This window comes from Panicum virgatum, chromosome 2N (genome assembly GCF_016808335.1).
Source record: "Panicum virgatum strain AP13 chromosome 2N, P.virgatum_v5, whole genome shotgun sequence".
NCBI lineage: Eukaryota > Viridiplantae > Streptophyta > Magnoliopsida > Poales > Poaceae > Panicum > Panicum virgatum.
Window position 1 is genome coordinate 2941903 of NC_053146.1, and position 13468 is coordinate 2955370.

The 13468-nt window shown below is 42.4% G+C and overlaps 1 long non-coding RNA gene across 10 annotated transcripts; it reads left to right on the forward strand.

The window, feature by feature from the left end:
* The first annotated feature begins 739 nt into the window (after nucleotides 1–739).
* On the forward strand, nucleotides 740–6455 carry LOC120663045. 10 transcript variants are annotated; one of them, XR_005670281.1, is made up of 4 exons: nucleotides 740–1487; nucleotides 2276–2442; nucleotides 2555–5869; nucleotides 6024–6455. It is a non-coding gene; the product is annotated as an uncharacterized LOC120663045 (long non-coding RNA). The 10 variants fall into 10 exon arrangements; XR_005670283.1 differs by having other exon boundaries at nucleotides 6059–6455; XR_005670284.1 differs by having other exon boundaries at nucleotides 6069–6455.
* Nucleotides 6456–13468: the final 7013 nt, after the last annotated feature.

The window sequence follows — 13468 nt, forward strand, 5'->3', positions numbered from 1 at the left end:
GCACTCCAACCAATCCCCAAAACCTCCCCCAATCTATTCGGGATGCCAAAAACAACCTGGTGACCATGTAAATCTTAGCACTCTGGTTCCTCCCCCAATGCGGCCCTCCTCTCTCTGTTCCCAGTTGCACGAGCAGCCGGACCCTTCCGGCGCGTGCGGCGGCAGGGTGAGGGGTGGTGCCGGCGTGTCAAAGGGACGCCGGCGGGTCGAGGGGTGCCGGTGGGGCTTCCGGCGGCAGCGCCGGCAGGTCGAGGGGTGGCAGCAGCGGCGTTGGACGATGGACGTCATCGGCCGTCGGGGCACCATCGTGCTTGCCAACGCCTTCTTCATGGCCGTCGTGCGGGTCATGTCGATGTGTGGTAGCTATTGGGTGTCCTTGGCCGCGTGCTTTGTCACCAGTGTCGACGTCGGGTTTGGGCTCGCCGGCTTACCGCTGTGCCTCGGCTGGCGCGTCATGTTCGCCCTTTTGGGGGACAACATTTTAGCAACTTTTGGAGTTGCTCTAAATCAATTGATTATCTATCTATCTATACTATAAGAATCCAAAAAAATTGAAATTATTATGTAATTAGAAAAAACACATCCCCTCTCACAGTGTCCCCACCTATGGGGAAGGTTGACAAGCAAATCTGGTGATGAGGGAAAAAACAGCGATTCTAAAATGTTTCCCGTGATTTCACCTGTTTTTTTCACCATAGAGTTATCTACCCGCCCGCCTTACCCACCCCGAAATTGACGGATCGCTCCCGCCCGGTTCACTTCGCCCTCGCAAATGACGGTGAAATTAAGCGCTAGAATTGCGGGGATAGGACGGAGGATCTCCATCGGCTTGGAGCCTTCGAGGTTGTCGACCCCGCCGCCCTGCGCCCACAGCCTCGTCGGGTTCCTGCCGCAGCGGGTGCGGGAGGGCGCGCTGCCGCAGCAGCCACCGGACGCGGAAGGAGGAACAGATGCCCAGCCGCGTGCCGCCAGCTTCCCCAGTCCGGCCTTCCCGGCAGCGCCTCCCTCCACGGCATCTTCCCCGTCGCGCGCCGTCCGGCCTGTCCCCGCGCAGCCGAGCAAGATCTGGCGGGTTCGTGAGATCCCCTCCCTCGCACCATCCCTTGAAATCATGGGGAAGCACCAGTCTCGCTGCAACATCGTCTTCCTCCTCCAGCAACACCGTCTTCTCCCCGTTCTCCCTCCACGTTGCGCTCAGCCTCCTCGCCACCGGCGCGGGCGGCGCCACGCGCGACCAGATGCTCGCCGCACTCGGCGGAGGGGACGAGCAGGGGCACGAGCACTCGCGCTCCTTTAGCCAGCCGGTGGGGCCGCTGTCGCCGCAGTACGGAGTCTACTACGGCCAGGACCCGAGCGCGGGCTAGCAGGGAGGAGGGTACGCTGAACCATAACCAGCCCCGGCATACCAGGCCCCGCCGGCCGTGAAGCCGCGGTAGCTGGATCGCCGGTACTCGCGGATTGCCGACGGTTACCACTCGATGGATCAGGTAAGCCTGCAATTATTTGTCCTTGATGAATCATAGCATCAGCTGCGTGTCTATGCCTTCCGTTTGGATGTTGGTTGGATCTTACTTAGTGGCAGCACGGTGAATCGGATCGATTTGAACTCAACGCTGGCTCACTGAGGTCTTGTCTAGATCTCGGAAGTCCCCAGTATTTTCTCATCTTACTACCAAGTTTGTAGACCATGACTGATTTCTCCTCCTCCGTAGTTCCTCAATCTACGGTGAATTGAAATGTCAATGGAGATTAAAGAGCTCCCTCCTAGGTCAGGCGATTTGATGTAGCGCAAATTCAGATTGGGATGGCGGGTTAAATGGGTGTTCAACGATAGATTACTGTTGTTGAAGAATTCGTGCACACGAAAGTAGATAGACTACTTTATGGCCACGGTTCATTGGAAAAATACAAAATATTTCTCTTCAAGATTGGCAACTCGGCATTATCGGGAGCTCTCCAGCCTTTGACTTGCTGTTGTGTTTGGTTAGAGTTGCTGAGTTGTCTGATTGCCTGGTTTTCTTCTCGCCAAAGTAGTAGCTGGGCTCATGGAAGCAACCTCATGGCACATTACATATGTTTCATAATTTTCTACTCTCGAATTAACTCTTTACATCCGCCCGCCATATCTAATTATTGTAATGTGGACTACACCTTATTGAAAGTCACTGTTGTAATTGATCGTTTATTGATGAAAAGATTTATTATGTTCCATTAGTGCAAGTTTGAGGCACATACTAAATTCAGTTACTGATGATCAAAACTTTCCCTTTTGCAGGTTACTGATGCCCTAGCTTAAGCTGGTCTTGAATCATCAAATCTTATTGTCGGTATTGATTTCACAAAGAGCAACGAGAGACCTTGCAATGTTTTCTTTTTTTTAAAAAAGACATTGCAATGGTTTCTCAGAAGCTGCATTGATATAGGGAAGCTGCATCGATATAGGTAAATTGTACCACATTTGCGCTTGGCTGGAAAGTTGCTATTGCTCTGTTCAGCCATTTGACTGGATTGGACATGTGTGCTAATTCATCCTTTTGCAAATGATTCTGAACAGAAGGCAAGGGCGACACAGGCTGCGGCATCTTTGTTCCCTCCCATTCCTGTGTGCTCCCTGGTGCCGGCCGCCATCCAAATTCCTGCAAGGTATATGGCTATGCCATTGTGTGCTTGAATTGCTCAGTACTTTTATACATTGACTTGCCGATGATATATATACGTCAGTGCTTAAGCTGTTCCGATCTTGAATGACAAACACAAGAGAGCACCCATCTGGCTGTAGGTCTAGCATTGTTTAGAAGAATGTTACAAACATTGGATGTCAAGGAGCTTGGGATTTATTTTGCTGGTAGTCCGCAAATAGAAAATATATAATGTGGAAGTTTTATTTCAAAATCTTTGGAGGCTTTCAACCGTCATCTCAACTACTTACACAAAGAAGTTCGAGATAAGCATTGGCAAGTTTCTAGAAATGTTCAATGCTCCTGTCATTTCGTACAGTCAAAAGAAAGATACAGATTTTTACCTTTCCCTACAATTTGCACTTTTTTGCGGCTTAGTGCACAAATTTGAAGAAAAAAAGAGACATGTTCATTAATGTGGATTTATTATGTATAATCCATCCATGTGACTACACTGTATTCATTTTTCATGATTTTGAATCAGCTTCAAGATTCTAGCAATGCTTAGTGCAATCCTTTATACCTTGTCATTCTTCATTATTAGGATTCAGTGCTGCTATTTATTTACTTAAACCCTCGATTTTCATAAAGTGCTTTAAAACATTGATGCATGGTATTTTTTTACATTTTCAGCCATTGTGTCACTAGAGATCAAGCTGGTGAGGATATATTTTCCATGTTCCTGGCCTGGTTTATGATTATGTACCTAAATTTAAGAAGTGTTCCATATTTAAGTGAACCAGATTTAAAATGCCATTTAACTCAATAAGAAGTGCTCCAGATTTAAGTGTTGCATATTATGCTTTTTGCTTTCTACTCCAATGTAGATCTATTTGGACTTTTCCTTTCTACCTTGCTGGGTACCTCGAAATATAATTGTGCATACCGTTTAACCTTTGATGTAATGTCAATCAATGGTAACCTAACCATCCAAATTGATTAATGAAGTGAATAAAACTGAGCTAAAGTTGTCATGCACTTAGATTGATATTGGAGTTGGGATACGATTTTTATAGCTGAAACATGAGTTGTCACAGTGATAATTCGATTACATGGTGGATGGTTCGTTTTGCTCTGTGTTACAGTACTATTTAGCAGAATTTAGAATAGCTCTGGGTCCAATATTTCCATTGCCAGTGTCGCCAGATCTTGTCCTGCTCATGGCTTCGATCGGCCGTACTCTACTCTTGGTTTCCAAACAGCGAGGAGCGGATCTTGTACCGTTCACGGCTAGCAATGTTCCTGTAGTGGTTCTGATTCTGCACAGGTAGCTTTTTTCAATGTACACTGTTGTTCTGAACTGATTACACACTCATCAAATCATTTGTGAATTTGGACAGCCATATCAACACGATTAACAAGATCTTTGCTAGATCTTATGATGGACAGATAATATGCGGCAAAATTATCTGTAATCAGTAGACATTGCATAGCAGTTTCTGTCATTTTACAAACAAAACTGGTTTTGCTTACTGCCTTTTATAGCAAATCTATACTATAAGGATCCTAAACTAATAAAAACACCATGCACCTGAAAATTTTCCCCTTACCCCTCACAGTGTCCCACCTGTCGGGTGTCGGGTAGGTGGACATTGAAATCAGGGTGCGTGCAGCGTATTCAACACTGGTGGACTCAAACTATTGTAGTATTGTCCAATCTGGACTTTCATCTTCTTTTTAATATAATTGGCAGCTCTTCTGCCATGGCCGGCCAGCTATACGCCTGGTGATGGGCCTACACACTCACGCATATGTGCCTTGCTAACAACATACACCATGGTACTTGGGCAGAATGAGAATACCAGCTATGAGAGGCTAAATGCTATGCGACATAGGACAAGAGGATTACTCATGGGCAGGTACAGGTTCCTTCAGCTCGTGTAGGGACCAAAAGTGAATTTGGTGAATTTGCTATGAATGTGAAAGCTTAGCCTTAGCATAAGAAAGCTTTGCGATTCAGTAGGTGATTTGTCTAGGTGAGGAAAGTGTGGTGTGATTGGCCTCTAAATTCTTGGCATGCTTGATCAAATCTGATCATTATCATAGAACAAACAGGTTCATTTTATTATCTTCCCAGCTAGCTTTTTTCAATAACAATTCTGCATTTAATAAAAATATGTAAATCTTTTTTAGATAAAAATACCTATAAATACTTATAATGTCTTCAATGAACATTTAGGAAATTCTTGATCTTGGTGATATGCCTTCGGTACCTTGAAGCACGAAAATGTTTATGTAAGTGCCTTATTTGGTGTACATTCTATGCTCCTTATTTGACCTTATTTAATTCATGTACTGTGGATTTTGAGTTGAGCTATGTATTGATCAAAAGTTTGTTATACTGGTTTTTCTATGCAAATGCCTTTTGAATTATTTTATTATTAATATAGAAGAGTCGAGTGACTTTGTCTACTATTTTTTTCTCTACCAAAATATAGCTATGGTCTTGGAAAAGTTTGGTAGTAACATCACTTTGCCTTTTATCTGATTTGAGCCATCCTGTTGCCTCAAGAACTTATATAAGTGTGATTGCTATTGAGTTCCAGTAGCTACAAATGCTGCAGGACATTGGAGCAGTGAGCTTTATCTCCAAAGTAGAAACCAGAGCTTGGCCTGGCTTTCACATGTATTGGGATAAAAGGGATGCCGTACGTACCTACCTGTTCCTACAGAGACCCTAACTAACCATTTTTCCTTTAATTTCTTGAGAGATTAACTAAATTCCTTTTCTCGTGTAGATACTTTAGAAGTGTAAATATTTTTCTTTATGACCATCAGACCCTAACATTACCTGACTATGTACCTTCGTGGGGTTTAGTCGAGGGTATTGTGTCATAAGAAAATTACACAAGTGTTTGGGTCTACAGATGCATTCAAGGTGACTCCAGGTGAAATAAGTCTACGTGTGCACACTTGGGTATGCACTGTGTTCTATCGGTCACAGTGGCATAAAGCATGGTGGTTTTTTGTTTTTTTTAGTGAAAGATGTGTTGTAATTGTTCCCGAGGAGCTGAACAATTCTTCCATCTAATTTTCAACAGAAATATGTGAGTTCCAGGTGAAAGATGTGAGTTTTAGCTTTTAGCAACTTACTTGGAGCATATAAATTGCAATCGTGGATGATGATGTGATTCTTTTGGAGCAACTTTATCGAACTTGAAGCAGCACTTATTAATATAGTACTCTTGCCGGTAAGTATTAGCAACTTGCTGCACTGCTATCTAATTTCTTTGTAGTAATATTTTTGAAATTATGTTCTAAATTCTTCCTTCGGTCATGAACTTCCTTCAATCCTGCACAAAGTTGAGTGCCATAATTATAGCAATATAATTTTTTACTGTTCAGCCCATTCTGTTGATTTGCTAACACATCAGATCAAGCCATCTCCAGTTCCAACTCCGATGGATAAACAACACATCAAGTTGACTCCAGTTCCAACTCCAATGTATAAACAGAAGATCAGGGCGATTCCAGCTCCAACTCCAACAGATAAACAACAGATAATAAGCACTCCAGATCCTCCTCTGAGGCATACACAATGTTCAAGGAGAGGAGAGTGCATAATGTCTGATTTTGGATTTAGGATACTTTTTAAAAAACTTGGTGACAAGTTAGGGGGCAAAATGAACCTCTCTCTCTCTCTCTTTTTTAACACGTGCATCTCTGCTAGTATCTTTTTATATACGGTGGAATCTACCATCTAATTTCAAAACCAGACTGTACAAATAATGCATCAAAACAAAGAAAATGAGAGAAAAAGGCTTAGCACTTCATGTAGTGTGCTTGAATCTCAATAACCATTTAATGAGTATGAATTTGAAAGATTGCTAGCCACATGTTCCAGGTGGCTTGTCCAGGTGATTGCACATGGATATTTAAAAGTTGATATCCGTCCATCCACGGTCAATGTGGTATTTAACCTTAAGGTATAAACCAGTGAGTATGGGCCCAGGGCATCCAGGAGGGATGATACGTCGTACCCAGCCCATGACTGAGCGACAAATCCAGCCCACTGAAGCGAAGCACCCCTAGCTTCCCTGTCTTGCATTGATACATAGGCATGACCAGCACGGAGTCACAAACGGAGCGTAAATCAGCACCAGCACGGAGTCAAAAACTCCAGGTCCAGCCCGCTTAAGCTCTGCCCGTCCTCGAGTAGAGCACAACAGGACAGCACGTAGCTGCAGCCGCCAGTACTTTGCCTGGTCCAGTAGTAGGATAAGGATTAGGGTCTAGTTTAGATGCAAAGTTCAAAATTTCAAAAATATAATGTATGCGATATATACATGGAGTATTAAGTTCAGACAAAATAAAAAAACTAATTGCATAATTCACTTATAAATTACGAGACGCATCTAATGAGTCTAATTAGACCATGATTAGATACTAAATTGCTACAGTAAACATATGCTAATAATAAATTAATTAGTCTTAATAAATTCATCTCGTAGTTTACAAACAAGTTCTGTAATTAGTTTTGTGGTTAGTCTATGTTTAATACTTCAAATATGAAAAGATCTTTCAAAAAATTTACACGTGCATCTAAACAAGATCTAGAAGGAGATCCATGCATGGCGCCAACCACGAGGCACGACAACGACCGCCAACCAGATTCATTGGAGGATGAGGAGGTCGTGGTCGTGGTCCTCTGCACGGGACCGGGGAGCCGGCCTTGGAGAGGCGTAGCGTAGCATAGACGACGGGTGGCATACATACGGGTGGCATATCGAACAAATAATGATGTTTAACAAATAAAATATCGAACTTTGCGAACATTTAATTGTTATGAGTAAATATGGTCGAACAATTTAATATACAGAGTGAACAAATAATTTGGCATTATTTTAGTCTAAATGAACCCTCCAACTCTCTTTTATACTACTTTTACATTGTATTTGTAATTTTTTGTATGCACGCTCTTTTTGTTTAACTTCAAATCCCCGCAAACTATACTAAATGAACGAATTTTTGAGAAAATTTGACACCATTAGATTCGTCGCACCTTGAAGTATTTTTAGAAATTTTTTAAGAATTTTTCATTTTTTTGAATTTAAATTTAAATTTTGAATTTAGGCCGGTTTGGTACCCTGACTGGAGGTGTCCGCGAGTGGGCCGCCGTGCGGTGCAGGTGCAGCAGAGAGCCAATGGGTCCGTCTGCGCCGCTGCCGCTGCACCACCCACTTTTTACAGCGGGGCGGAGCTCCGGCCAGATGTTTGCGGCTGTTGGTTGCCCAGGCGCTGTCTGCCAGCCTGAGCCAGCACACTGGAATGGCGAGGAGGCCCAGCTAGCGTATGGCAGCAGGCCCAGCTAGCAGCGACCAAGGCATGCGATACGAATGGCCGCCCGTCGTCTACGCTACGCCTCTCCATGGCCCGGCTCCCCGAACCACGACCACGGCCTCTAGTCCTCCAATGAGACCCTGTTTGGAACGCGATTCAGCGAAATAAGTAAAAAAAATACAGATCCCGCCAAACAGCCTGCGGCGGACGCGCGTTCAACAGCTACGCTCAACGTGATAAGCAAGAAAATAAACTAGGAGCGACTAAAACGCGAGAAGTGAGAGGAGAGCCACCCTCCGCTTATTTGCAACTGGCTTCTGTATAGCACGGTCCCAAACAGACTCTGAGAATCTATTTGGAAGGACTCCGGCTCCTTGTAAAAAGAGTGGAACTAAAGCTGGAGCAAGTGAAGCTGGTTTTTGGGGCTGTTGTCGTACCTGTGGCCATGCATCTCCTCGTCCTGCTGGGCCAGGCACACTACTGCCGGCTGCAGCTGCTGTGGCCTGTGCGTAGACTCGAGGACCGGGCGGCCTGCGGTCTTGGGCCGGGTAAGATGTGTATCTAACACCATCCTCCAGCGCGTCGTGGGCTCGTAAAACCACACTGCTTATACGTTTTGGTTAGAACCTCCACAGCGTGTGTCCAGAGTGGTGCTTGTAAAGGAGAGAGAACATTTAAGCGTTACTTCTCACGCTGTGACCAGCGATGCCAACTCCCAGTGATGCCTAGAAAATTTGGAGCGAGGCAAGTACAAGCTCCGATGACCAATCAATAAAGAAGTATTTTGTTACTCCCTTGCTCATCTCATCCTACGCATGCTGCTGCTGCTAGTGCAAAGGGTAACAATATTTTATTCTTCCTAGGAGCCCAGAGTTTAGATAGCTTCGATGCCTGAAATTTGCACAATGTAGCTCTTCTAGCTTCGGTGCTTATTTGCTCACTGTAGGGCCCATTTTTTTCTGAGCATCACTAGCACATTGGGGAGGGCCTTAATACCACATTGACCACGGAGGTCTGGTTAGCAACTTCTAAATATCCGTGTGCGATAACCTCCGCAAGCCACGTGGAACATGTGGCGAGCAATCTCTCAAACTCAAATAGATGGACTATTGAGATTTCAAGCATACTACACGATGTGCTAAGCCTTTGTTTAGCCTAACTTTGTTTGTTTTTGTTTTGACTCGTCGCTTCACCGCATCAAGACATGGCACAAACATACACCCACATGCACGTGCGCGTAGTCGCGTACATTAATAGTGCATCCACGTCAGCATCTCTGTTTGTCATTTGTGGCTTCACCGCATCAAGACATGGCACAAACATACACCCACATGCACGTGCGCGTACATTAATAGTGCATCCACGTCAGCATCTCTGTTTGTCATTTGGGCGCGTACATTAATAGTGCATACACGTCAGCATCTCTGTTTGTCATTTCTAGATTGACTCGGTCCACTCTTGTTCGAGGAGACCAGAGACAGCCTTGTTATCTGCCTTTCCTGTTATCGGTCCACTCTTGTTCGGGGAGACCAGAGATAGCCTTGTTATCTGCCGTTCCTGTCAAACGAGCTTGAAAGCCACGCAGGGGCGGCTGATGCCGCCACCCGCCCCTAAAGATCGGATTTCGAGGGGCGGGTGGAGGCATCAGTCGCCTCTGAAAATGAGCTCTATTTTCAGGGGCGGCTAATAAGGCCACCCGCCCCTGAAAACCCCTCATAAATATCTGGGCACACCTTCTTCCTCCTCCCGACAGAAAAGTGCTCTCTCGGGGAAGGTGTTGTCCGAAAATATCATAAATCATAAATAGAGGAGGGAATGTTTTAAACTCGAATTCCTTGGAGTTGGGGGCTCTAGGAGGTAAGTAACCTGAACACAAGATTTGGAACAACCAGTAAAATTTTGAGAACCAATACTTACATGGTTAGTTCTGTATAAATAAATCTTTGTTCTAGCAGTGGCAGAGTAATTCATTTATCATATTTAATTGACTACGCCTGATATCCACGGTTATTATACGATGCAGTTTATGGATTGGCAAAACCTGAATGATCAAAGCCCATACCCTTTTCGAATTTAGAATATTAGACCAGCTTCTCGACTCAGAAACAAATTTTCTGATCCAAATAACCTCTTTTTAACTGTATATCATTATGAAAATTCGTGGTTACATATATATATAGGCACTATTCAAAATATCAGGTACTATTCAAATTCGGAATATGAATAGCGCACGAGCACTTCAACTGAGTGGCTCAGGCACCCAAATTTACTTACTATTCGATGCACTATGCAGAGCACTTCTTGTGATTATGCAAATTATGTGGCACTTGATTATGGTGAGTGGATGCAGTATGGGTGTGCGATGCTATTCAAGGATAGCGACCTTCGTGGATGGTGGATGAGTATGTGATTCTTATGCAGGTGATTAGCAAATATTCAAGGCTACTAGCTATTGGGTGATAGCGACCTCTTGTGAGTGCGTGATTATTTGAGCGTGATTATTGAATATGCAGAGTATGGGTAATGCGTGCTTCTCAGGATCTTGGCAGGTTGGCGAAACCAAAATTTCAGCCGGTGGAGTGTCTTATGCTTGTGTAAATCCTACTCGGTACTCACCGCATGCATCGCTAGCTTGCTTCAGAACCAGGCCTACCCGGTCTTCTCCTGAACTAACCCCGGCCACGCGTACACAGGACTCAGGCCCTACAGTCTCCCCAGGCAGTTCCACCCGAAGCGAACACTTCTCTGCGGACACAGGCTCTCTCAGACGCCTCTCCATGGGCTAAACGAGAGCAACTCAACGCAGAGGTTTCTCCTCTAGGGTCCCTAGCGTAGAGACATCACCCCGTGTGCACGAGCTCAAAGGAAAGCAGGGAAATTCACAGGAAAGCTTAATCCATTTCCGCAGAGCAAACTTACATACGGCTTTCCCTTTCGGGAAGCCCCAAGCACTTACACAACCGTGGATTACCTTACAGGCGTAGGGCGGCTACAGCAGCTCCCTTATTTCTATATTACAATGGGAGTGAGATGGCTACTAATTAGGTGGAGTGGTGGTGGATGCGCTCTGAGTTCTTCGTCTGGTTCGTTGTCCGTCATCGTGTCGAATGCGTGCGTCTGGCCTCTCCTTTTATAGACGGGAGGAGCCTTCAGGCTTAAGGAAGCGCTGGACACCCGGCGTCTTCAATTATCTTCCTTTACTGTTGCCTGGATAGCTGGACGATAACGCTGGCTTCAATAATTGTCCTGGATATAGTAGAACTCACGGTTGAAATTACTATTTATTCCTTTTGCCTTGTCCACTTCCTTCACGTGATATTCTCTGGATATATTCGAGACTATATTGGTGTGTATAGTCTTCCACGCCCAAATGATTGATGTCGCAGACATCAAGCAAACACTCTGGCATGTTTATCCCACGGCGAAATTGTTGATAACACCTTATCAACACTGGCAGGTATTTAAATATTAACACATATTTAATTTTCATAATATATAATTCTTAATACTCTTGTTGCTGTCCATGACCACGAATATCCATCATATCATCACCAGATATTGGCATATTCATTTTTGATTCATAATCCTTCTTTATATTTTTTTCATAGTCCTTCTTTATGGCATCAAAATTTTCTTTTATTTCATGCTTCACTTCTTGCCATATTTCTTCTTTTATATCTTTCTTTAATTGAGGAATTATTGAATCTAGCCTTTCTTTGATCTTCTTTTCAACATATTCTTCATTTGATGCTTCTTTTTTTACAGCATCCTTATATGTGGGTATTCTTGAAGGTCCATATTCTCTTATATTTATTCCAGGCAAGTTTGTTTTTAGCTCATTTGCCTTTCTGTATTTTTGAATATATTCTTTTGCTGCAGGCTCTAGGAAATAATTTATTCCTAAAATATTTCTTGCATATGATAGGGCTTGATCAATATCTAGGTATTTTTTCCATGATATTCCTTCATCTTTTTCTCTTTCTATTTGCTGGGCTATAACTTCTTCAAATGTTACATATATTCCTGGTGTCTTTCCCCTGTATATGACATATATGGGTTTCTTTTCTATATTGCTCGATAGATCTTTTGGCTGTATCTTCCCATTGATCATATGAAAATATTCAGCTAAACTATTTAATATTGCAAGCATATAACTTCTATCATCTCTCTTATTATTATATTGGAACCAAAAATTATCTAAAACACATTCTTGTATTTCATCTAAGACAATATGGTCTTTAGGCTTAAATTTATAAGTATTTGGTGGAAAGATTCTCAATATGTTTTCAGTTCCAAAGCTGAAACTTTCACCACCAGTAGGACTCATTCCTCTCTTCATTCCTGCAAAATAGATGATCGTGAAAATATATCAGGCAAGGTATTATCTTTACCTTTTATATGCTCGAAGATTACTTTATAACCATTTCCTGTAATGATATCTTCAAATAAAACCCATCTCCTAGTTGAACTTTTCTTACTATTGACTTTATTATGATATTTACATATAGCTTCACAGTCTGTCCTTACTGTGAACTCATTGAATTCTAAATATAATCTAAAAGTATTTATTGCATTATTACAGCTAATATTTCTCTATCAGTGTTATTTATAGCCTTTAACTTATATTTCCCTGAAGCGTACCTACATATTCTTTCTTCTGTTTTTGGAGAGTACTTGTTCGGCTTTTGTTTTAATATAGCTCCCCATCCTATTTCAGATGCATCTGTCTCTATAATAAAAAAAATAGTCATCTAAAGATAATTCTAAAGGTTTTAGTTCTTTGACCTTTTCTTTTATAACTCTTACTAATCTTATATCATCAGAATTAAAATGCTTCTGCCCATTTTTTCTTAACTTTGCATACAGTGGTCCAGCCAACTTGGCTAAGTTTTCAATATAATTTCTAGCATAATTTACTATTCCTAAAAACTGTTGCAATGTCTTCTTGTCATTCATAACATCAGGAAACTGTAAAATTTTCTTTGCAATATGATCTTGTAAATAAATTTTTCCTTCCTAAATTTCATGACCTAAAAAATTTATCTTTTCTTTGTATATTTCCATTTTCTTTTTAGAAAGTATTAACCCATGCTGCTCTACCTTTCTAAAAAATATTTCTAAATGAGCTATATGTTCTTTATAGGATTTTGAAAAGATTAACAAATCATCAATGTAGACCAGTATAAATTCTTGGTTTTCATTAAAGATATTCTGCATCTTTCTTTGAAAAAAGCAGGGGCATTCTTTAATCCTAAAGGCATAACTAACCACTCAAAATGGCCTTGAGGACACGTAAAAGCTGTCCACTCTATTGATTCTTCTGCCATCTTTACTTGCCAAAACCCAGCTTTTAAATCAAACTTTGAGAAATATTTACTTCCTTGTATTCTATTGATCCATTCTTGCTTAATAGGGATGTTATAACCATCATCTATAGTGTTATCATTCAATCTTTTATAATTAATAACCATTCTTGATTTTCCTCTAACTATTTCTGCATGATTTCTTAC